Source organism: Ischnura elegans, chromosome X, assembly GCF_921293095.1.
Source record: "Ischnura elegans chromosome X, ioIscEleg1.1, whole genome shotgun sequence".
NCBI classification, from domain to species: Eukaryota; Metazoa; Arthropoda; class Insecta; order Odonata; family Coenagrionidae; genus Ischnura; species Ischnura elegans.
This window is the reverse complement of record NC_060259.1, coordinates 78928452-78954470: the sequence shown is the minus strand read 5'-3', so window position 1 is coordinate 78954470 and position 26019 is coordinate 78928452. Positions and strand designations below refer to the sequence as shown.

The window sequence follows — 26019 nt, the reverse complement described above, 5'->3', positions numbered from 1 at the left end:
CATCCCTAATCTCATTACCCATAGGCTCACAGCTGATTTAAAACTTATTTATAAGATTCTCAACTCCAGAATCGACTGCCCTGCATGAATATCTTTTATCAATTTTTAAGTGCCACCCCGCCCTACCCGTTCTCATCCCCTAATCCACATGCCCATCCCTAGACTTTCACTCACTAAACGTTCGTTTTTCTGCCGCATTACTTCTGTGTTGAACTCACTCCCTCCACAGATCGACCCCTTTGCACTTCCATTGAAATCCTTCATAAGCCTTTCCATATCCTATCTGTCAACGAAATAGGCTGTACCTGCATATTCATGTTGTCATTTAAAAAATGTAATTATTGTTTTCTAATTGTTAAAATGCATCTTCGTCCTCTAATTTATGTATTGTTACCTGGCCACTATAAAATGGCAACTGTATGCTGTATGTGGTTCTCTTTCTTTCAAAGAAAATAAAAATTAATGCTCATTCTACCCCGCAAGCCACCTCAATAGGCGTGTCGTGTCAGCCAGGACAAGAGCCGTTAGAAAAAAAGAGAAAAAGAAGGAAAAAATAATACATTCGCGCACCGTATTTCACCTAGCGTTAGGTGGTGGGCGGCTGTTAAGTGGGCTACCACGACGCCATTTGGACTAACGTTGTTAAAAATCTACACGATACCCCGTAATCAGCCTCTGTAAATGTGTGGCGGGGTGCTAGAGTGTAAACTCCCCAATTTGAAGCATTTCGTGAAAACAGGCCCCAAAATAAAATAAAATTAGTATTACTGCAATTCGTCTATTGCATCTACGACCCACGCCAGTGAGTGCATAGCGTGACATGTACGTTATAAATACATAAAGTCTCTTTTATGGAGCAATTTGGGCATTTGCTGTCGTAAAATATTAAATTGAAGCATTGTAGTGTAATTATTATTCTCGAGTGGCGAGTCCAACGGTTGGAAATTTGTATTGTTCGAGGTAAAATTCATATATCTATCCGCTCGGAAAAATATCTTTTCTTTGAGTAAATCCTCGCATGTACCCGCGCAAGTATACAAGCTCAATACTTTCGAAAAGAAGCATAGAAACCATTGAGTCCAAATGGTGTAATCTATCCAATTGGAATAATTTCGAGAAAACAGGCTCTTATTCTAAATAAAAGTAGTATTACTACAATTCGTCCATCGCATCTATTGTCGTAAAATGTACTTTAAAATAACACTTCATCATTTCTCGCGTCTCGCTTGTTTCGCTCTCCAAGATTCATCGGACCACCGACTGTCGAACTCGTGCCCGCGTGCGTGGGAGTCCCGCCCGACGTGCGGTCGGAGCGACCGCTAGCCCTTTTCCGCATGGCAACCTCTCCCGCGTTGGCCGTTGCCTCCTCCGCTCGCTGGTGGGACCTCGCCGGAATAAAAAGTGCCGAGGTGAAAGCGGCCCACCGCCGCCGTCTCGGGTGTTTTCTCTGCGCCCGCCGCCATGGTGGTGCTGCCAGATCACGACTCGCGATGACGCGGGACGCCTTTGCGGAATTGGGAAACTTCCTCGCTGCTCTTCGCGGGAGGAAGAGAATGAATGGCTCGAAAACGCGTTAGGGTGAAAAACTCATTCGCTCCCGTTTCATAAAATATGCCGTAAGGGATTCGTTGGCGAATGCGAGGATGCGGGAGAAGTGTGTTTGAAGGCTCACAGCGAGGCATTAATGCTTGCATGACGCTGCCTCATCAATAATTCAACGAGCTATACCAGGGTCGTTTTTGTGCCAACGAGCTGAAAGTGATTGGGCAAAATGCATCGAGCATGTATTGTAATCATCGGATCTATTCCCAAATTGACTAATTTTTTCGTCGTAAGGATTCTGTCGCTTTTTGAGTTGCCATGGTTTATATGCGCATGTGTATTAACGTATTACCATACAATGTACAGTGTACATGTACACTTATATTTTCGGCTTTATCAATATTTAAGTTATGAGGTTTGCATGCCATTCTTCTAATAAAAATCTATATTTATGGCCTATTGGCCTAATTAATGAACCGCTATCAATTCTTCTTTAGTCTTCTTGCGAGAGAGCAAATCCAAGTTCATGCTTTCTTTGCTTTCTTCAAAATGATCATGTTGCACTCTTTTGCATTCTGTGTTGAAAATTATTTGAGAACTGGCGTCAATATATGCATCGGAAGGCATGTTGTAACCCTCATCAGATCTGTATGTCAGATATTTTTTGTGAAACCCGTTTTAACGCCCTACTTACTTTTCATGATCTTTTCAACGATCTATTTACCCATGAAGTTCTTTTTAACTTTGAGACTCGTTCTAAAAGGAAGAAGTTCATCTCTTATGAGCAGTCGGATAAAATTCAAATACTAGACATCAAGTTCATTTTTCTTCTTTTTAAACGTGCTTTGAATATGACGACCCTCAATCAGGATGTAAATAGCTCATAAAGATGCAATAGAACAGAATTTTGAATGAGTATGGCGTAAAAAGAAATGTTTTTTATTTGATCCTGATGAAAACTTGAATGAAAAATTAACAACAGATAACAATTAACACATAAATTGTAAGTAGATCCTCAAAAACACAACTGTGTATCTTCTTCGTTCTCATAATCAATCTCATAGGCGTCATTCTCCGAAATATTACTGATAGCTTCAGGCTTAACTATGTGAAATGTTTTCATTATGGAAAATAAAAGAATAAAACTTTGTTAGGTTCACTTGTATACGAGTATAGCGTCATTCTCCGAAGGCATTTTCCCCTGAAAATTGTCGAGACCAAGATATTTTGATAGAATAAAATAAAACAAAGTTATTTTATTTTATTCTATAATGAAGCAATTCCACAAAATAACGCCTGAGACCGTGTCTTGTAAGATATTTTGAATCAAAGGAAAACATCATGATCACGAAGTTACGAATTTCACTTAAGCAATGCTTACTTATTGGCATATCTAAGAAGAAACGGTCAGAAGAAGCGTCGACCTGCGTAATCTAAGCTTCACAATGAGAGGTACGAGTCGGGGGAAGTCCGACGTTGATTCCAAGTCTTGCGAAAACCAGAAACGGAGCCGCATAAGGCGGTGATGACGATCGTGGAGGGGAAAACTCAGAGGCTGCGGCCAGACCAGCGCCTATCGCCTTCTCGGGTTGAACGCACGCACTCGCAACAGATTTCCGCATTTCTGCGGGTCGACACTCGGCGCCCGAATGACCCTGTCCTATCGCTGCATTCTTTGATTTTATCACAAATATAACAATAGAGGATCCTCAAGTCGGTGTCATAATGCGTTGTCGCCCACCGTGCCTTTAAATGGGTTTAAAGAAATCGCCACTCGCGTCGCTAGCGGACAAATTGATCCGATAAAATAGTTTCCGGCTTAATTTTGTGGAATAATGCTATATCCATGATTAAAGCACAAATGGTAAAATCCACATTTATTTTATTTATCACTTAACCGATCATGGTTTCGACACCTTGAAAATGACACCAAGTGTCGAAACCATGGTTGGTTAAGTGATAAATAAAATAAGTGTGGATATTACCATTTGTGCTATCATGAAATTGATCCGAGTTTCACGGAGAAATACGGTACAATTAGCGGTATTAACCGAAATTTATACACGTGATGATGTAATCAATCAAACTCATTAGTTTTCAATCGCATCCCTCGCAATATATTGCAAAATATTGGGAAAAAGTGGATCGCTTTGCTTTCATGACCGCGCTGCGGACATTTTTGAAAGCCGATTAAAATGCGACCGAAGTGGCAACAGAAATCAACATTCGGTGGGATGGAATTGGGCCTCCTTTGAGCAGTCCCTTTGGTTTTTGCGCCGGTCCGAAATACGAAGATGAGTAGGCACGTAGTCAGGGGGGCTTTGATGGATTTGGCCCCCCAGGTATTTTTCCGTTGAGGCTATATGAAATATACATCGACACGCTCGTCAAAAATAGACAATATCAAAAATGGCATTGATTGATTGAAATTTGTAACTAATAAAGATTGTTGCACTTTTGAAATTGTATTTTTTTATAATTTTATTGATTTGGTGGTAAAGTGACATGGAGCATTGTGGCTTTCCGGACGATGTGAAATCCATTTTTGGCCCTTGCATTAAAAAAGGCTGAAGAACCCTGCTTGAATGCATGATTCTGCATTTTCCTGGCAATTCTAGCAGCATATTTTGCATGTTCTAGCTTCATTGGCGGATTGCCTTCATAAGTGGGGTATAGATTAATGCCATAGCTAATTGGCCATACGTGGCGTGCATATTGCGTGATGCATATTCGTGGAGGTATATTTTGATCCTCTGGTGCTTGCTGGTGAAGATTAACCCCCTGCCGAACACCTCTATAGATGGCTTGTAGGGTAATATGTTGATGTAAATGCAGACCAGGGATACTGTCCTCTGACTCTTGACTGTAAAAAGTTGCGGACTGAGATCAGTATCTTAGATCCGATATTTTCTCAAAAGCGGATAGTATTTACTACCAAAGCCCTTAAGTATAATTTTTTTTCGAAAAATCAGGCGGATTTCGTAAACTAACGCCTACGGTGACCAAGCCATAATAACTACGACCGTTTCGGTGATAACCAACGATGACAGGCTGCGCGCTAGGCTTAGATTGCTTGAACAATTGAGAATGGATATCTTTAAGAGCGACACAGAGAACATTATATTAGAGCCACACTATATTTCCAGGTCCGATAGAAGCGATAAATTAAGAGAGATGTTTTGCCGAACGGATAGATACGGGAATTCGTTTTTCCCGCGAACCATACGGGACTTTAATAAACGCTAGTCCCAACTTCGTTAGAGCACTTCATTTTTTTTAGCTGTAAACGGCTGGTGTCCTAACACCCCCTGCCACACGCCCTTTAGGCGGCTATGCGGGGTATTGTGTAGATTTAGACAGTATGTTTTAGCACTACGAAAACAAATTATTGCTTATTCAATATAATTTATGCTATTCCTATTCGAGAGAATTGATGAAAAATACCAATGTGGGCAACCCGCGTTTCAGCCGAACACCAAACCCCCAAGATCAATTTCAGAAAAGTTTCTCGGGTTTTCCACCGGTTGATGTCGTCCATGGAAAACGTGAGAAACTTTTCTGCAACTGATACGCCGGGAAAACCTAAGATCATACATAACCCCTTGATCAAATTTCAACTGTGTGCCTGCCCCTGATACTAACACAAGTCCACCCCGCTTACTTGCATGTAAGGCTGGTCACCAGCTTTACGAAAATAATCTCTATTTATTTCTTTCTTAGAAATACCGCTATAATATTCTCGCTTTTAATGTTTATCCGCATAATAGGACGGCTTCCCTTAATTTAAATCAATGCTTATAACGCCTTCAGTAGAAATAATGTAGTTAGTTAGCTGATTCCTGCTTTGTTCTTCCTGCTTCATTCAGAGTAAAAAAAAACCGATAAAAAGTAAAACTATCAGAAAAGCACAAATCATCAAGAAATTCGTACTTTCAATTTTGTCTCTTCAAATTGTTAAAAATAGAAGGACTAGAATAAATTAAGTGCAACCAATTGCAATGAAATAATCAGTTCATGACTCGAACGTTCAATGAAACTGACCAAAACGTTAATCTATTATCTCGAGGTATGAGCCTAAAGTACTTGAAATCAATTTTTCAGCCAAGAAGAACATATTTAGGCACATTTCATTCCAAAATACTCGTCCAGAGAATAACTCGCGTATCAAGTATCCCACTCATAACATTGGTCCTGGGCAACAACCAAAGATGGCGCTGTTGGGGTTGTATTGCACATACATATTATGCTATGTTATTAGATTTTCATATTTCATGTGATTTTAATTTTCTGTATCAGAATTAGTGTATATATAAGCTTTAGATGTCAATATTGCGTGCCATTCATTACTCACCTATCAGATTCATCTATATTATAATAGGGTATTTTCCTTCATCAAAGAAAACGAAAGGCATCGATTGCGATTCGTTACCCACCATTATTGTATTCATAATATACAAATTATTTAGTTTTAGAAATACCGGTTTAGACAAATGGCAATGGTCAATTTCATCCTCATTTGAAAAAGGCCAGATTGGCACGCATGCGATGCCACTCCACGTGACGTCACAGGGACCTAGTTTCTATACGAGTAGATAGGAGTTTTACATCGTCTGAGATTAACAATGCATGCATGAGGCACAGAGCTCAGGGAAACGTCTCTTAATAATCACCTATTAAAACTGCCTATGGTCGGAAAGTTTCCTTCGTTTTATAAGGTATTAATAATCCTTATTTAAGCCAAGCGCTACCTGCTAGCAGGGTACTCTGCTACCTGCTATCATCCTGCGTCGTATCAGCGCTCAAAGCCTCGCCCCAAGGTCACCTCACTTGCGGCAGCGGGAACCAGAGCGACGTAACACGGGGTTTTCCCAGCATTCATACTTACCCGTCGAGTTTTCGCGCGCTTGAAAATTTTCACTTTTCATTTAATCTCGAAAAATAGATATCGCCATTAAAAATCTAAAAGCGTGAAATTCTTACTCCAGCAGTAGTAATCTTTCGATTTAGACAATAAAAAATAATATGAAACCACCCTATTCCTAATTAACTTAATACAGACCCACACTTTAATCTCCGAGTGGTAAGAAATTAATTTTTTACTTTTTAGTTAATTTTATGCTGTTTTTTAAATATTTTTAATTTCATTTTTGTTACAGTCGTGATAACTCTTCCGGCAGGAAAACCGTAGAGCTCGTCCAAACTTCCTCCCTGCCGAGAGCACGCCAGTTGTATAACGAAATCCCTTCGCATTTGGCGAATTTCCATTAGCTTTATCGAGACTAATCAACCGTCTAATAATTCTCAGAAGGCGGAGAATCACGACATAAAAATCACGGCACGATGTGAGAATCGTGATCATATCCACGAGCTCTTGCGCAGTGTATTCGTGGCATCCATTAAGTCTTGCGTCAAGTCGTGCTCTGGCCAAAAGGGCCAAAGTTGGCCTCCAACAGAGGGATGAATGCTTGATCGCCGTGAATATTTTTCTGCCGAGATCCGTTCATTATTTTTGGTCCTTACATATGGCTCATCGCGAAGAAACTTCGGTGTACTTCAATTTCTTCAACTACCATTTGTTGGTAGTATGTCCCGAAATGTCTGAATGTGATTCCTTCGTCTCGTTTTCCTCCATTATTAAGTTTAATTTGGGTGCCTGGACATCGACGTAAAGATGATATAAGTATTGGTCTGTAACATTTTTCCAATATTTTGAAGGAATTAAATACTAAGAGTGGCTATCATAATCAGAGGTCAATAATCCTAAGATTGGTTTGACGCAGCTCTCCACTCCATTCTCCTTTCCAGTGGCGCAGCGAGGGGGAGGGGTTTGTGGGATACAACCCCCCCAGAGCCCAGAGAAATTTTTAAGTTAAATCCATTTTACTTAATTGCATTAATATTACATATAGAATAGTGTAAGGATTTATAAAATATCCCTCAGAAAGCTGTAAAACTCACTCTTTATCCTAATATTTTTCTGGGGAGGGCCCCCGCACCTCCCGCTTACCCTGGCGGGTATGCCATACCCCCAGACACCCCAGTATTAGTTGCGCCTGAAACCCCTCCCAGCCTTAATTCCTAGCTGCGCCCCTACTCCTTTCAGCCAATCTTTTCAAAACTACGTAGTCATTCTCTTTCACATCCTTGTTTATATGTTCCATATAATTCATAAGAGGTATTCATTTCTATTAATGCCATCTACTTGTCCCTCGACGATTGTCTTCATCAGGCCATCCATCATGTCTCCAGATATGGCTTAAGAGGTAGCTCTGTCTTCTTGTTAAGATTTTCATGAGGCTTTTCCTCTTTCCTGGTCAACTGAATTTTTCGAAAATATAACTAAGGTTTGCCATGGTGTGGAGCTTTGGAGTAGTAAATTAATAATGGAACGTGTCGATGAGCTTCGTCATCTTGGTATGGCCTCAAGGTATGTTACAAAGCTAGTTTTCAGTGTATTAAATGTGCTATTAAAACCTGCAGAAACCAATCACTAGCTTCGACTATTTTTATATGTACTTTTCTCTCCGAGGTTTGAAATTTACATTGGCTGGTAAACTGGCTAGTCTAGTCATTGAATTTAGCCATTGCTAGTGATACGATATGCGTTTACTGTAATCCTACATGATCTACATGTCTCTCATCTCATTTAGCAAGAGGGCCTCGGTGTTCTGACTGTCATAACAAATTTTCTGTGGTTCGTATTCCAGGCCTGCTTCCATTGCACTCAACTTTTTTTTAGATTATACTATGGGTGGTAGGAATTTGTGCTGTATTTCATCCTTATTCTTTCCTGTCTATAGAGTCGTTGATATCTTTGCGATGTTGATGAGAAACCACAGTCAACTGTCATTAGCCCGCAGCATAACTATGAAATGAGCTTATTTCTTTTAATGAAGAGTAAAAAACTTTGTAATTCCACAAATATATACCACACTATGACCATGGTTTTTGACATGGCACGTAATCATCTAAATATATCAGATACATATATACCAGATGATGACGTACTACGTAGTGACGTCATGGCAAAATTAGCAGTGCCGGAACGAGCTGTTTTTAACCTTTTTAGAAGTGAAATATTACTCAGTGTGTTCTTTTATTACAAGTTCTTATTTAAAATTCATTGCATGTTTTTGTTTTGGTTACGAAAGTATATATTAGAAACTTTGAGGTAGAAAATTGATAAAAGTACTATTTGATTACTATGTATTTAGCGAACCAGTGCCGGAACGGTGTTCCGGCGCGTTTCGGCACCATGACACCTCAGGTACTACGTCAAAACCTAGGTCCTACAGTAATAAATTTATGGGGAATGGCAAAGTTTATTTATTTCATTATGTCAAGTCAATCCCATGAAGTCACGCTCGAGACAACGACACTAACCAACCCTACAATATGTACTTAACGTTTTCTTTTTCAGTTATGAGATACAAATGTACAAGGGGCCTATTATGGCAACCCAAAATGGATCTTTTTTTTATTTCTAGCCATATTTGATTCGAATCCTTGCACACTTACTTTTTGTACGTAGCTATTTTTGAGGTACTGAAGTAATTTTATTTAAAATATCACATTGGGTAGTAATGACTCATTTATTTGTGATTAACCTAGTAAAAAATTTTTTCAATCAAAGAAAGACACTTCAAATTTTCTTTTTTAATGCTTTCAGAACCTTTTGGGGCAAGTTTCGAGGCCGGATTCATTATGGATTAATCTCTTGGAGTCATGCTGACTTCTGTTTGTGTAGACTTCATTGTTAACGCGCGTCTAACTTCAACACGGAAAAAGTCTGGCTGGAGAAGCTTGTGAATGGTAAGTTGATGATGCGTGCAGTTATATTGTTCTAATCGCTATATGTTTAAAAATTCAAAAGCCTAGACTAATAATAGTATTTGCCAGAACTTATCGCTGTGGTTCATCTTCGGAAAATGAGCTTTTACGTACGGACTGTGAATTCTGTGACATACACGGCTCAGCTGCCGTGCCTGTCGTATTCATGAAAAAAACTACAGGTGTAAATTTCCAATTTTTAATTCAAAACTCAACACCGACCATGGTTTCACCCTTTGCCACACGCGCCCGCGAGGAGAGCGGAAGTGCACGCTTGCGGCTTTTTTGCCACACTTCAATATTTTTTGTTTTCCTAAATATACATTAAAATTTTGGGTATTTTAATGCATTTGGATAACTTCTAATAATGAAAAGCTCTTTAAATTAAACTAAAGCTTTCATTTGTAAACAAAAATAAAGCATATTAATAGGCAAATTTCTTGATAAATACTCCCAATAATTTTCCTTGAGGAATTGCAGACGATAATGTTCTTGGTCGAGGAAAAAGCACAGAAATAGAATACCAAAATGTCCCACGCTGTAGACACGCTATTTCGAATTTTCGAAAAATGCGGTAAAATCCCCACTAATTATCTTTTTTGAAATTTCACAAATAGTGTATAGAGTATATTGTATATCTTTTGTATTGTAAACGTTTATACACCGTTTTTTTTATATGTTTGCATTGACGCTATCGAGAGGTTAGGTGGAAGAGGGGACTTCTTAGTCTCAACCTCGCCCGAATAAAGACATATTTTTATTTTTTATTATACGTTGAAAACATGGTCGGTAGTGTAGTTCTGAATTTATTTGTGGAAATTACCATTTGTGGCTATTATCGAGGATATATCGAACTTCCACCGCGTCACGCATGAAAAGATTTTATACGTGTGTCGTTATTAGAGGAAAATGAAAGGGATTTATTTCCGCGTTTTTTTCATGATTCTATTTTTGAGTGTTATCTCTGCAAGCGGGTTGACTAATCTGTCCTTTTAGTGTGTGCCCATCACAGCGTCAAATATACCTTTCTTCGTGTCGTCCCACGAGTGGTCTGCAATTGTGTATAGTGTCGCAACTGTACCCGTGTTTGGATCTTTTTTAATCATTATCATCCCTCTTCGTAAGTTTTCCCGTTTTCCAAATCTGTTAATTCACTTCCATACTCCGCCATTCTTCATACTTTAGTATAGCTGTTAAAGGCTATTCAAGGGATCCACGTGGTTATCATGTGTGACGAATATGAGTCTGTTTACGACAAGAGATGCCTACCCTTGTCACGTGACATGCCGCACGCGCGCGGGGCCGCCATATTCCATCCGTGCCTGCCTCTGACGTCCACCCAAGTGACGTCAGAGCACCTGATCATCATTCTCCACTGGGACCCACGCCTTCTCCGACACGCCGCACTGCGTATCTGTCTCATTCATGTCGACAGGTTGCCAGAGAGTGGTATCGAATTGAATACAGTGGTTTAAAATACCACGGAGACAATACCACGTCATGCAATACGAGACCAATCCCACTCGGGTCTTGAGCTAACCCTTGAGCTCTTACATTTCCTTGAAAATTGGCGTACATGACTGCTTTCTCCAATGAATGAAAATATTGAAAGCGTTTTTTGAAAATATAAATGACCGTGTAGTTACAGTTGTTTACTAAATCGCTGTTTTTTTGCGAGTGCATACAAAATATTTGAAGTCACCTCTTTTGGGTACGAGTCAACGTAAAAAATGTTTGACGACTTTTTTGTATTTTATTCTTTGAAAATCCGAAAATGTAGCCAAAATATTGTTCGAACAGTTGTATATGTAAGCTATTTATTGCTAAACAATAAAAAATTTAATTTTTCATGATTTGATTAGAATTACTAATGTGACTTGGAACATGTTTGTTCTCTGGAATGCGTGCATAATAGAACGCAGTTGCAGCTGCTGGGCGGGAAGCAGTGTCATAACGTTTGTAGTACTCTGAACCGCTTATATGCTATGTGGCACGATATGGAGGAAGCTATGAATATTAGTTAAAAGAGGCATTGCAATGTTCCTGCTAAATTAATTTCCTCATGACGCGCTTCTTGCTAAAATAACTCGTTGTTACACTTTAGAATGTTGTTGTTACAACGAAATACATGTTTAATATTTAACTTATCCCTAAACTTCGTTCCGTGTATGCGATAGAAACACCGGCATCTTATTAAATATTGCTTGAGGAGTAATTATCTTTTCTCAAGTGAAGAGAATAATACTTAATTATTCCATTATTTGTCCAACTCTCTTGGAATCGGCCATGAAAGAACCGAGTGAACGAAACTATTTGCATTTTAGTTTCCCAAAGAATTTAGATTTCATCTAGCAATGGTGGGATTTCAATAAAAAAAATCTCAACAATACATTCTCATTTTTACTATTTCGACTTATATCGAATTGTGTTCGTATATTTACCAAAAACGTGAAAATTTTTATTCTTAACGATGAATCTGTTTTGGAAACAGCGTAAAATATAGATATGGACAAGCTGTATTTCCCCTGGTTCTGCTTTTGTGAGCATTGCAAATTGTTGCGTCATGCTGGAAAGAGATTTATTTTTGATTATATGATCCAAATTTATCATTCCTACCACACCTCATGAGGAAATGTTCATGCGTTTAAACTATTTTACTATTAATGACTATTACATTTTTTACTTTTAGTTTTTCGTGATTTGTATGAAACCTCCAGCACAAACTCTTCGAGGTATTTTTTTTAATATATGGAGAAACCCTCATCCGGTGCTCCAGGTGTTTGGATACAACAAAATAGTTTAATTTTATGAAGTTTAAAAAATAGTTGAAGTATTGTAATTAGCTTACCTGCCTCACAACAGCTGGATGCGGTGGTATACTTCTGATCTCCAGTGTGCCAATCAGTCGAGATGCTTGGTAACCAACGGGATGCTTGTTAAAACGAAATATACATAATCCTTGCAATTCCAATGTAGATTATTTTCGATCCCTATAGTAATCCGTTTCACGACTTGATTCCACTCGTATGAAGGTAACCGCGGCGGTACCTCGTGGCAGGAAGTGTTCAACTCGGAAAGCTCTTACAATTAGTGCATCACGAGACGCTGCCATAACGTGAGCGGGCCTTGAGGTTGTGTATTAGGCAGCGGCGGCACATTGCGGATTATTGGCGAAGCACTTGGATTGGAATGGCTACGCCTTATGATAGATAATCCGCGCGCTCTAATACTCCAGCCCGCTCTATGAACCTATTCACGTGCACGATTTACTTTTGAGAAAGAATGCGTACCAATCGCTCATAATATCATTCTAATCCAGTAAATAATTGAGGAAATTAACGGTATCTTTTACTGATTTTTACAATGCAGTATAATCAGTTGTTTCGATTGTTTCAATGAACCTAATCACGCGCTCGCTTAACTTTTGAGAAAGTATGTGTACTAATCGCTGATTATATCATTCTAACCCAGAGAATGATTAGGGGAAACTAACAGTGTCTTATATTGATTTTTATATTCTTGGATTTGATGGTGGGAGGCTCCTCAAGTCGTCTGACCTTTAAATACGACTTGAATTCTCAATCCTGTCACCTTAACTTTTGTAATAAACACGTTGTTCATGCTTACCAAATGGTCCAATATGTGTTTGGGTCCTAATGAAACATATATGGATACATAATCATCAGCATTCATCGAATGAAATAAGTATTTACTTACATCATCATCGGTCAACAATCCTAGGACTATATCATTTGTTAAAGTAATTGTAAAATGTTAATAAAATCAAATTTCTCTTAAATTTTCTTGGGCTATCTTTCACGTCAAGGGCAACACAATTGCATTTTCTTTTCACCTTTTCTCAAGTGAGAAAATTTCTGTAGAATTAGTTTTATTTTATCCACAAGGCAGTTATATCAGTCATCGAGGAATGCCTGGTAGTGTCATCCATATCCACACCAGGTACCTACGAATCTGTCTCTAAAAGTGCGGCGATGAAAAAATACCTAATCTTTGCAATAAAACTACGGCTTAAGGTGTAATTGAATTACAATGAAGACGGTTTACTTAATTAGTCTTTGAGTACTCCCATATCGTGGCCCATTGATAACTATAACTTCTGTATAAAAGCAAAGTCGAGAGAATCAAACTGCAAAATAGAGAGATTAAAATTGCAATTCTCTCTTCGTACTATTAAGGATAGCATCGGTATCTCGATTAGTAGAAGTAGGGGCCTCACTTGCCAGGACGACTGATTTTTCCCTTACTCTAACCTTAAAAGGATTTTCAACAGGAATTACTTACCGTTGCATGTTTTGTCTTTGCGTGAATGTGGTCTTATTTTTTTTGTTACCATGCGTATTATTTTTTATGTCCGTTTGGTGTCATGTAGAAGTCCCTTTGCATGCTGCATACGGGTGATTAATTACCTCCTGCCAAACACCCTAGTGGCATGAAAAATTTCTCGGGATTCCCACCGGGTGTGGTATTGGGTTAATTCTCCCAACGTTGCAATGGCTGAGTCTGCCATCGTCTTGAGGGGTTAACTCTTGATGGTACTTTTTTGCGGTACTTTACCATACTATTAAGTACCATTAAGAACCATTAAGGGTACCATAAGTACCATTAAGACTTAACCCCTGAAGACGATGGCAGACTCAGCCATTGAAACGTTGGGAGAATCTGCCCAATACCGCACCCGCACCCAGAAATATTTCATCAATGTATACGCCGGGAAAACCTAAAATTTTACACCCTAGTAGCAGCTTGCAGGGCATTATGTAGATTTAGATTTAATATTATGAAATCAATCCTTTCTCTTCTATCTTTTTTTCGACCGACCTAGGTTTTAGCACATAATGCCATTTTCCAGGTGTGCCATTCCATTTTCGGCGCACGGCATCATGTGCTGGAACCTAGCTCGGTCGAAATGAAAGAGTGTGGAATTAAGATCAAGTAACTTGATCACGTAATTACATCTACATCTACCTAATACCCTGCAAGCCACCTCTAGGCTGTTTGGCTAGTGATCAATCACCAGCATGCAGCATGCAATTTGACTCCCACATGCACACCACACGGTCCAAAAGACGTCGCGTATACTAACAAATTATACTACCATATGCTGTTCGAAATAATGATAAAATTCAGAAACATGGTTTACGTTTTACATAAGTTAGTAGGCTACATTACAAGTCATCTAATCTATTTATGAGTTCTATCGCTGCCGTTATAATCTCTTATTAATCGTGGAAAAAAAGAAATTCTGAATCTGTCTGTTCTACAATCTATCTCTCTTATGTTATCCATATGATCTCATCTTCCGTAGTACCTATGTTGGCGTCCCTAAGATATGGCTAACTTCGTTACAAAAGGCATCGCTCTTGAATTTATCTAAAAGGTTTAGTCTATTTTTCAATCTACGGTCCGACAGAAATTTCCAACCGAGTTTATCTGAGAGGTCAGCTACCCTAACAAGACTATCGTAACGACCTTTCACATACCTGGCAGTTCTTCTTTGTACGCGTTGTAACTCTGGCCTTTTTCATGAGGGTCCCAATCACTGGCAGCGTTTTCTAAATGTGTTCTAACGAGGGAAAAGTAGCTAATTTCTCTCACTTTGTCGTCGCACTTTCCTAATATTCTTTTAACAAAACCCATATAACGATTAGCTTGACCGGTTATTTCTCGAAAATGTATATTCCACGATAGATCATTGTCTAACTCCTAGATATGTCACGGATTCAACAGTCTCTAATTGGGCACCCCGAATTACAGTGGCGCCGACTCCATGGGGCCTGAGGGGGCCCGAGCTCCCTCAAAAATTCGTTATGGGGGGGGGGGGGGGGGGGGGGCGAGGAAAATACGTGCCAGACTTGCTAATTTTACCCGGAGTGTCGAGTTATCGAGATTCGAGTTTACAGGGTTCTAATGTGGACGATGCGACTCTTCTAAAATGCTTTTAAAAAAACTTAAAAAACTCGCTATTCATAAAATTTCCCGGGGCAAGGCGCCTGTATGGGCCCCCCAATATTTTTTATAAGTCGACAGCCCTGTGTAATTAAGAAAAAATAACAGAATTGCGCCGGAAACTGTCCTTTATCTAATTTTTTTTTAAATTTTATCACTTTATCTCTCAGCGTTGCTATACTTAGTCTAGTCCAAGAGAGTTGAGAAGTTAGTCCCAAAATTGCGGACTCTAACACAAAATTCTCAGCAAATGGGAATAATTATGAGGACTCTCCCTAAAATTACCGGGAGATTAGCGATACACATGATTAAATTACGTAAGAAAATAAAGATCAACCAAAATAGCTCATTCATTTAATAGGATCCAATTCTCGCTGAATAACGTGTCGTAGATAATACATTCACGTATATTTAGTCACAAAAAACTACGTTTCAACTCTCCACACAAAATATGCATTTAAAACATTTGAGTGGAAAATATGATTCAATTAAATACGTGTCATTATCACTGGTCAACAATCCTAAGATTGGTAAGACACAGTTCTCCAGGCAATTATCCGATCAGCTAATCTTTCACACCTACGTATTTCATTTCTTCCACATCTTCTTTTGCCTGTTCCATATATTTAACCCGAATTCTTACTTTTCCATTCTTGCCATCTACTTGTCCCTCGACGAATGTCTTCATCAGATCATCATGTCGTAATATATGGCCTGTAAGGTTGTTCCGACTTCTTATCAAGGTTTTCATGAGGTTTCTCTTTTCACCTACTCTTCATAGGACTTCCTCATTAGATTCATTTGATCCTCATTATTCTTCTGTAGCACCACATTTCGAAGGTCTATTTCCTTGATTTCTTCGCAGCTGTCATTATCCATGCCTCACTTCAGAGGGGAAGCAATCTCCAAAAGTAGGTTCTGATAAACTGCTACCTTACCTATATATTTAAATTTCCCGCCGTAAATGGAACCATCTCTTGGCGGAATGCTCTCTTTAGTTGGGCTATTCTGCTTATTAAAGGCAAATATTAGGGAGGGGCCGATGGCCTCCCAAAATGGAAAAAGTTAATGAAAAAAAGAATAAAAATAAGCATAATGCGCGTGAGGAAATAGTGATACAGAGTTTATACTTTTTTAAAACAATATTTTTTCAGAATGAAACAACCAATTATTAATCTTTATCTGCTTTCTGAATTTTGCTACCAAAAACTAATGTAAACATTTATTTTGATCGCTATAAACTTATTATTGGTATTGCCCCCAAAATATTATCTATATTCGACACTCATTATATTTAATAAAATCAGAAACCCCTAAAAATCTGAAAAGTAATATAATATTTAAAATTTCATGCCTCGATTTTAACACTTGCTATATAGGACAAACATCGCAATATTAAAAAAATAGGATTTCACGACATAAGTCATCAGTGAATGGTGGTGCTCTTGCTAGCCATAGCATAAGCAATGGCCATGTTTTTGATTTTGAAAACGCCGAAATTTTAGATCATGAGGTTAATTTGAAAAAGAGACTTTTCAAAGAAATGGTTCACATATCTAAATCAATAAACATTTGTAATAAATAACAGGCATTGAAAACCTTAGCAAAATTTATATTTATTTAATTAATCAAAATTAATGGTAACTGTGTTTGATAATTACTTAGTAACGTAACATGAATAAATATGTGCAAAGCTAAGGTATGTCAAATTTTTTTGTGTAATCTGTTCTTGTTTACATATATTTTTTAATTATATTATTGTAAAAAACTACCGTAACATTTATGAATGTAAAAATATTGTATATCATTGTATTTTTTATTGTTCTCATGCTTTCATTCAAAGCCCTGATGATAGTTTAAAATACTAATAATATAGAACTGAAATGTTGGCTACTCTTTTTTGCATCATATACATTGGACCTATACTCCAAGAACTATTTAACCATTAATTAAAGAAGGTCAAGGTAAGAAGAAAAAAATTAATTATATTTTCGACACTGCTGCTGATAACTTCTTTCTTGCTTCTCTCTTCGATAGTTATCCTGCTTCCCAAATAACAGAATATATCCACCTCTTCCATGTTTGGTCGTGCACACCACACGGTCCAAAAAACGTCACGTATACTAACAAATTATGCTACCATATGCTGTTAGAAATAAAAATAATGTTAAGAAACACGCATTAAGTTTTACATAGGTTAGTAGTCTACACTACAAGTCATGCAATCTATTCATGAGTTCTTTCGCTGCCGTAATAATCTCTTATTGACCGTGGAAAAAAGACGTTCTGAATCTGTCTGTTCTACAATCTATATAACATGCAATATACACATTGAGTAATGGTTCTGGAATACTTAGCTTCGTAGGCTACGTAGCTTCACTTGAGCTCTCCCGAACACTGACATAAGTGTGGTAGATATTCACTCGACTTCGTGCCGTTGAGGATCGAAATTTCTTTCCCGCTCCGTCGACTCCATCTTGAGACGAATGAGAGGACATTGGCTCTCACTTTCACTTAAACGTCGCATTCACCCAGTGCCCTTTTAATGCATCGCTATCTTCTCCTCACTCAACTCCAGTGTGTCATAATTTTTTCTCTATTTAGAGGGACTCCATTAAAATAAACATCTGGAACACACTCCTATATGGCTATGAATCTGAAGCAAGAGTAGCAAACGGAGCGGAGGGAATTGCAGTTGAAATGTAACCATATAGGATGCTGATGAGAGTTGAGGGGATGGAGAAAATTCCAGCTCTACATTTATATGGTATATTGCAAGTAGCTATAGCTGTGTTTTCATGGATCGAATGCTTATAATGATCTCCTGATAGGCTTACAGAGATATGATCGATCCTTTACTTCTGTAGCGAATACGTTCACGTACCTTTAGTTAAAAAAAACTACGTTTCAACTAAATTATGAATTCTTCATACAAAATATACCTTTTTAACTATTAGAGAGGAAAACGTGATTCTATTCAGTGTAATCATCACTGGTCAACAATCCTATGCTTTAAATTAATAAAATATCGTAGCACTTTTCCACAAGATTTTTTAATACGCACAGCGCGTTTCGGCTCACTGAGCCATCATCTCACCATAAAAAATCTTGTGGAAAAGTACTACAATATTTTATTTATTTATTTATTTAAATATGTCTAACTTCCACCAATTGAAGCCTGAATCTGTTGAACTTAATCCTATGATTGGTTTGAAGCAGCTCTCCACTTAATTCTCCTATAAGCTTATCTTTTTAAACCTATGTATTTCTTCACTTTTACATATTTAGTTTCCTGTTCCACATATTCTATTCGAAGTCTTCCATTTCCATTCTTGCCATCAAATTTCCCCTCGACGATTGTCTTCTACAGGTCATCATGTCTCAAGATGCGGCCTATAAAGTTGTTTCGTCTTCTTATCAAGGTTTTCATGAGGCTTCTCTTCTCTCCTACTCCTCTTAGGACTTCCTTGTTACTACCTCGGTGATCCATTTTAGCCTCATCATTCTTCTGAAGCACCACATTTCGAAGGCTTCTACCCTTGATTCACTCACATAGAGTTACTTCCATTCAAATAGTTTAAAATATATATTTTGTATGAAGAATTGATTACCCAAAGCACTGCATAGAACAAGTGACTTTGTACGCAGTTAAGCGCACAGGTGCAAAGTTAAATAGACCAAGGATGAAACTTTCCATGGATAAATCATTTGGCTAAGCCAGGATTTGAACTCGGAACCGGGAGATCCGGGTTGAATCCTGGCTAAGCCAAATGATTTTTTCATCGCAAATTTCATCCTTGGTGCATTAAAGAACTTAATAATTAGTTGAAACGTATTGTTTTTGTAGCTATAGATACGTGAAGCTTTTAGCTACGACATTAGATTCAGCTTGAAGTTGATCTTTCTAAATGGGGCTATTTTCATTGATCTTCATTTCTTGACGTACTTTTATCACGTATCACATTATATTTCCGGTAAACGTAGGGAGAATCATCATAATGACTCCCACTTGCTGAAGATACGCCTTATGCACTTATGAAGGTCACTCTTTAATACTACCTCACATAAGTTTCCTAGATTGAAACCGGTTTTTTTCAAGTAGGTATGTCACCATTCTTGAGACTGGAGTGGCACTACGTGTAACTAATCACGCGCCCAAGAGCGACTATTCTCGAAGGTCGGTCGATTTTATCGCTAAAAATTCCAGTTTATTTGCGTAACGTACTGGTAGACGTTCAATGCGGATAATATTTTCGACTAGCACTGTTTTTCTTGAGTGATGCAGTCATCGCGGTCACTCAGGCGCGTATTCGGTGGATATCATAACGAATATTACGAAAAGAATTTTTAATCGACCACAAACCTGCTGTCCACGTCCGCGTATTTGAATTAATTTGCACAAGCGTCGACAGCTTTGCCAGCGGCAGGGATTTCCTAATATCATCTACATGTACATCTACGGGGTACCGTGCAAGCCACCACCAGGGTGTGTGGCAGGGGGTGATTCGATACCAGACTTGCAGTTCTCATTATAACCTTAATCAATGGAAACGAAACCCTAGGGCGGGCTCGCGGGGATGCACTCCTGGGGCAGGGACTGTAAACACTAGCTTTTCTCCACTGCACCCAGAAGGAGAAGGACGGGATGGAACAAGGAAGGAGGCGCCGCCGCGATGAGAGCCCGACGACGCCTCCGGGGCGGGGATAGGGAAGGAAGGGAAGGGACGAGGAATCCCGCACCGTCACAAAGGCGGGCGGGCCCTACTAACAGCGAAACCAAGCGAAACGCAATTAATATGCTACCAATCCTAGTGGATTTTCCTATGAGGAAGAAAAATCCATCGATCGAATCGGTAGATTATAACCTTAATCAGACTGACTTGCCGGACACGGACCCAGCACGCAGGAGAATGACACACAGTCAGACCAGAAACTACATCTACATACTACCACGCCAGCCGCCTAAAGGGCGTGTGGCAGGGGGTTTAGGGACACCAGCCATTTGCACATAAAATGGAAATGCTCTAACGAATTACGACTGGCATTTATGAAAGTCCTTCATTGTTTGGGGGGAAAATGGAGTTCCCATATCTATCCGTTCGGCAAAATATCTCTCTTTATTTATCGCTTCTGTCGGACCTGGAAATATAGTGAGGCTCTAATCTTATGTTCTCCGTTTCGCACTTAAATATATCCATTCATAATTGTTCAAGCAATCTAAGCCTATCGTGCAGCCTCCGAGTATCCAGCGGCTCCCAGCCTAATTCGCTTAACATCTGGGTAACGCTGTCTGTACGCCCGTAGCAGTTTTTCACGAACCGCGCAGCCTTTCTTTGTATTTTATTCATTTCGCGGATTAAGCCTTTCTTACTCGTCCGAAAATCTTACCACAACTAAGAGTACTAAGCATATGAACATGCTACCATGCAAATAAAACTACTACTTAGTAATGGCAAACGATAATTAAGCGTAGTAAGTGATTCGTGCATGATTACTAACATTTTTAGATGCGAGACATTCCGTCATATTTAATTACTATGAAGATATGAAAGGAACAGATTCCGCAAATATTTAATGCTGATTTCTCCCAAAAAAAGAGTTAAAAATGCAGAGATTATCGCGAAAAATAGATATCGTCACTAAAAAATTTAAAAGCGTGAAATAGGTGCTCCAGGAGTAATAATCTTTCGATTTAGGCAATAAAAAAATAAAAGGAAAACACCCTATTGATGAATTTGATACATTTTATCATCACGAGCATAAATTTCGGTAAACAGCCCTGATTATTTCCCTTTGAATTTCAGATTGATCTGCCTTTAGAGACACGAATGGTGACTTCTAGCAAACTTCCTCTAATAAAGATGTGGGTGGGAGTAAATCTACCTACTTCCCGCAAGCCACCTCAATAGGGGTGTGGCGGGGGTGTCAGGACAACACCTTAAACGAAAAAAAGGGATGCACGTTCGAGATATGTGACTTCTGCGTTCCAAATATTCCTAGCGTTATTAAACCCCCTTCCGTTGTTCGTAGGAAAATGAATTCCAATACCTATATGTACGAAAACATATCTCTCTCATTTTATCTTTTGGCCGAGTGGAGAATTCCTCTATTCTAAAATTCGTGGAAAAGCGAGCAATTACTGAATATATTCCATGATATGCGGTACGATGAGGTAGAAGGTATTTAAATAAGTTAAATGAAATACTTGGTGGCGTCGGGAATATGTCCTCGCCGAAGGTCGCGGGTTCGAGTCCCGCCTATATAGGTTGTCCCTTCCAGGATAAGGGTGTGTGTGATTGTCTGTTGCTGATTTCTAACGATTTGATCGTTGGATTATTCTTCCTCATAGAATGATCCTCCAAAATCGTTCGAACATTAATGGCTTTGCCGGGTTTCTCTATTTAGTTGGACCCTCTTCGCTTCTATAGCGTTGAGGTGTTTTTCCCCGCCCCATCCTCGGCCTCGGTGGCGCCGGGGTAGAGTCCCAGACTGGTAACCTAGAGGTCGCGGGTTCGAATCCCGCCTGGGTGGCTTGACTACCATCCAGGGCATGGATGTTTGTGAATGTCTAACAAGTTAATTGTAAGAGAGGACAATGCTGTCCTAAATTCGCTTCAAGGCCTCATTTCGCTGTTTTTGGGGTTAATCAAGATAGATAAATAAACAAATAAATTGCCATATCATTGCTATATTTTTCTGTCTTTATTATTTCATTGCCTTATTATATATATGTCGTTCCCACAAACTTTATTTCCCCTAATATTACTCATTGCTTCAACGGCGTACTCAAGATTGACTTGGCTCTAGGGATAAAATCTAGACACCGGAACAAACCGGCTCTTAACTTTCGTTCCACTTCCATACCCTCTGACGAGCCTCGCAAAACACTTCGTCGCGCGGAGTACGTAAATAAAACAATTGGAACAATGGACAGCTCAGTCTTGCTGTCATATGCCGGCCTTTCTCTCGGCTCCATACGCCACTTTCGAGACGCACCGCCTACTCCAATGGGAGAGAACAGAACAGAAACTCTTGCGAAACCTTCTCAAACACAGCGTCTCAACGGGTGAACACTGGCGGGGAAACGCTATGCAGATTCTGTCACCGATGACATATTTTCCCAAAACCTCGGCCTATACAATGGGGAAGATTCACAATGGCTAAGGAGACACTGTGAGGCGGGCAAGAAAACTTTCGAGGTTTTTTTCAAAGCCAAGCGTTATATCCAAGAGGACAACTGAGAGGAAGTTCTAATCTGTCCCATGGAAGTATGATTTACGAATGCTGCCACTTAAAGCGCATGATGACGGCATGAATTTTTCATGAGTTTGCCACCGCGTTAGAAAAATTAAAAGCAGCCAACGTATCGGCATCCGATTATGTCGCCTAGCTATGAAAAATCGATTTTTCGTGTTCGAACGAACGTGTTGAGAATGGGAAAGAGAAAACTATTCTACGGAAAAATTTAGATTAAATAATTTGCTACAATTTCAAGAAGAATGCTTTTGTCCAGATTTTCAAGATATTTTGAGAGAGGCTAATAATTATGGCAGAAACGATCACAAATGGGAGTCATTATGTTTAGGGAAATAGACTGCAGGACCGATTATCCAATTTGATCGTTGGATTATTCTTCCTCATAGGATAATCCTCTAAAATCGCTGGCGCAGTAATGGCTTCGTCTGGTTTCGCTACTTAGGGGGCCCTTTTCGCTTCTATAGCGTTAAGGTGTTTTTCCCCGTCCCATCCCTTCCAACCCTTCCCCTACCCCAGAGGAGTCGACGGCCTCCTACCGCGGCGGCGCCTCTTTCCTTTTTCCTTCCTTTCCTCCCCCTCCACAGGTGATCGGGGGAATCAGCACGATTGCTGGGTCCCGGCCCCGGTGCGTTGTACCCTCGCAGGGCTCCCCTGAGCCCTCATTGCTTGCAGGACCGATTGATTTCAGATGTTTTTTCCGCGTACTATAAAATTTCTTCTGTCATCCAGTGATATCCTGCTGGAGTACCTACCTCAATGCATATTTTACACCTTCATCTCCGGTAACCCATCCTAATATTGGTTTTACGCAGTTCACTACCCAATGTTCATAACAGGTAACCACATTATACGTTTTACATTTGTCCACTATTTCAAAATTTTCATCATTTTCACGACATTATTTATTCGAGGCTTTCCTTTACCATTCTCCTTGTCCGCTTGTCCTTCAACGATTAACGTCAGCAGTCCATCATGCATCATGATGAGGCCTATAAAATTGTCCCGTCTTCGTTTTAGGTTTGCCGTGACGCTTCTCTTTTCTCCCACCCTTATTTGGACGTCTCGTTACGCAATCGATCGATCTACTTGATCTTCACGATCTTTTCTGTAGTCTAACAGTTCAAATGCTGTCAAAATCATGACTTATTCTCTGCTGTTAAAGACCATTACTCACTGTCATGAATGGCATTCAAATTACCGTATCCTTGTTATAGCAATAGAGTCGTTAAGGTAATTATGAGGACTTCTAAAGCATCTTAAAGTCCTTTGCTGTAAGTGATCCAGTAAGTGGTTAACTACTGCTCCGACCTCGTGAATTATAGTTACTCCATAGAAGGACTTATGAGGGAAAGTACGTTTTTTCTCTAGCTGGATCTTCGTACGTCTCATGCCTTCTTTTCACTTATCCGTTCTCTCAATGGGCCCGACCAGTGTTATTCGCGGCTTTTTTTAAGCCGCGATCATAAGCTAATGAAACTGCAGTTTTCAGTATATTGGTTCCTAGTTATTAAATGTACTCTTCCTTACGGAATAGGTGTGGTATTATCTCTCAGAAAGATGGAAATAAATCCAGGGTTAGTTCAAATATCAGATTCCATTGTATGGAATAAAATTACTGGGATGTAACATTTGTATCTTTTTTCTACCCGCCTTTTTCTACTTGCCATGCTTTGAATGACGTGAAGAAGATGTAATCATTTTGGTAAATAAATCTATTGTGGAAGCCACGATTGTCAACGGTCAAGAGTTTTCAATCTAGCATTCCTGCTGGCAGTGCCTAAAGAAGATATGGATGTGTGGTCATCGTCTCTCAGTTTTAGCCTGATTAATGGAAAATGCTTTAGATAAATTAATCGTAAGAAGCATTTAACGTGATATTACGGTTCTTAAGGTTCATAAGGTTAATGGCGACATTCATTAAAAAATAATTAACGCCAAACTTGGACAATTTAACTGAAAAAATGAGGTTTCATCGATTTTGAATTAGGGTGAAATTTATTGAGTGCGCGTAGTCGCAGTCATTTTTTAAAGCGCTTTTCTTCCGTTTACAGTCAGCTCCAACCGTAAGTCTTAGATCACGATACCTCGGAAAGAAAAATCACTTGGTATTTAGAAACATAAGCCCTATTCTCGGTATGAAGATAGCGAAGAAACAAAGCATCCGAAAAAAGTTCTTCATATTAAATACCTGACGTTGCACTGACATAATGATTCATCCAATCCATCCATATAATCGTGCGTATTTTTTGTCACTCCAATGCTGATCAGCAAATTATTATGGGTTATGCAACGGAAATCAGAAACGTTTAAACATGCTATTGGTGTTCTTGACTGCATGTATTCCTGCAAAATGTGAATAACGTTAGGATGACTGATGAAGACAAGAGTCGAGAGACAACTTGTTTGTAGACAACAATTTTCAATCTAGCATTCCTGCTGGCGGTGCCTAAATAAGATATGGATGTGTGGTCATCGTCTCTCAGTTTTAGTCTGATTAATGGAAAATATTGGAGATAAATTAATCATAAGAAGCATTTAACGTGATATTACGGTTCTTAAGGTACATCGACCTTTGACCTGAAGACGCTGGCAGGATAGCCGGCGAAACTGTTGTCTACAAACAAGCTGACGCGGAAGAAAACCCTGAAGAAATGCAGAGATTAAACCATCGCCGCGGAAACCTACGCTCTAACATTAGTCGAGAGACAAAATGATGGCAATAGCGGAAAAGGATGGCCTCTAAAAAATATATGGAACAGGTAACGAAGGATGTAAAAGAGAATAAATACGTAGGTGTGGAAAGATTAGCTGATAGGAGAACTGAGTGGAGAGCTGCGTCAAACCAATCTTAGGATTTTTGACCAGTGGCAATTATGGTGAACGTTACAATCAGGGGCGGTCTAGGGTGAATGGGGCCCTCGACTGGGGCTTATGATGGGTCCCTCCCCCAGAAATTTTGAAGAAATTACATGCCCAGAAATGGATTTTGATGCTCTTGAAAAGCTATGAGAAAATTAAAATTTTCAAATAACCCTTTCAAAAAAAATCCGGTTCTCTTAATTCTTCCGAATCTTTAACTCAATTTATTTTTATATAACCGTTTTACACTGAGTATGTTGCGAATGAAGTAAATTAATGAAAACTTATAATTTTATTATTGCAAAAAGCCTTTGGTTCAAATAATCTTAGTCTTATATATAACACTTTTCATGTACACTTCACGATAGATGAAGTGCCGATCACAAAGGACAAATGCGAAGCAGTTCTCCTTCTTGAATAGGACCATAAGGGAATGGAACGATCTACCAGCAAAACTATTTGAGTCCTTCCCGAAAAATTTACACAGTTTTAAGAAGCGGTTGAAGAAGTAGGGACCAAGGGCTTTTTATAATGTTTTCTATTGTTTTTTCAAATGTTTTCTAT

General features: G+C 39.1%; 1 long non-coding RNA gene across 1 annotated transcript in view; it reads right to left on the bottom strand.

Moving 5' to 3' along the window:
• The window catches only part of LOC124170751, a 127415-nt gene extending 114940 nt beyond the window's left edge, over window positions 1-12475 (bottom strand). Inside the window, exon 1 of the long non-coding RNA XR_006867578.1 lies at window positions 12221-12475. This is a non-coding gene — a long non-coding RNA (uncharacterized LOC124170751). The remainder of the gene's footprint in view (window positions 1-12220) is intronic.
• Between the last annotated feature and the right edge of the window lie 13544 nt (window positions 12476-26019).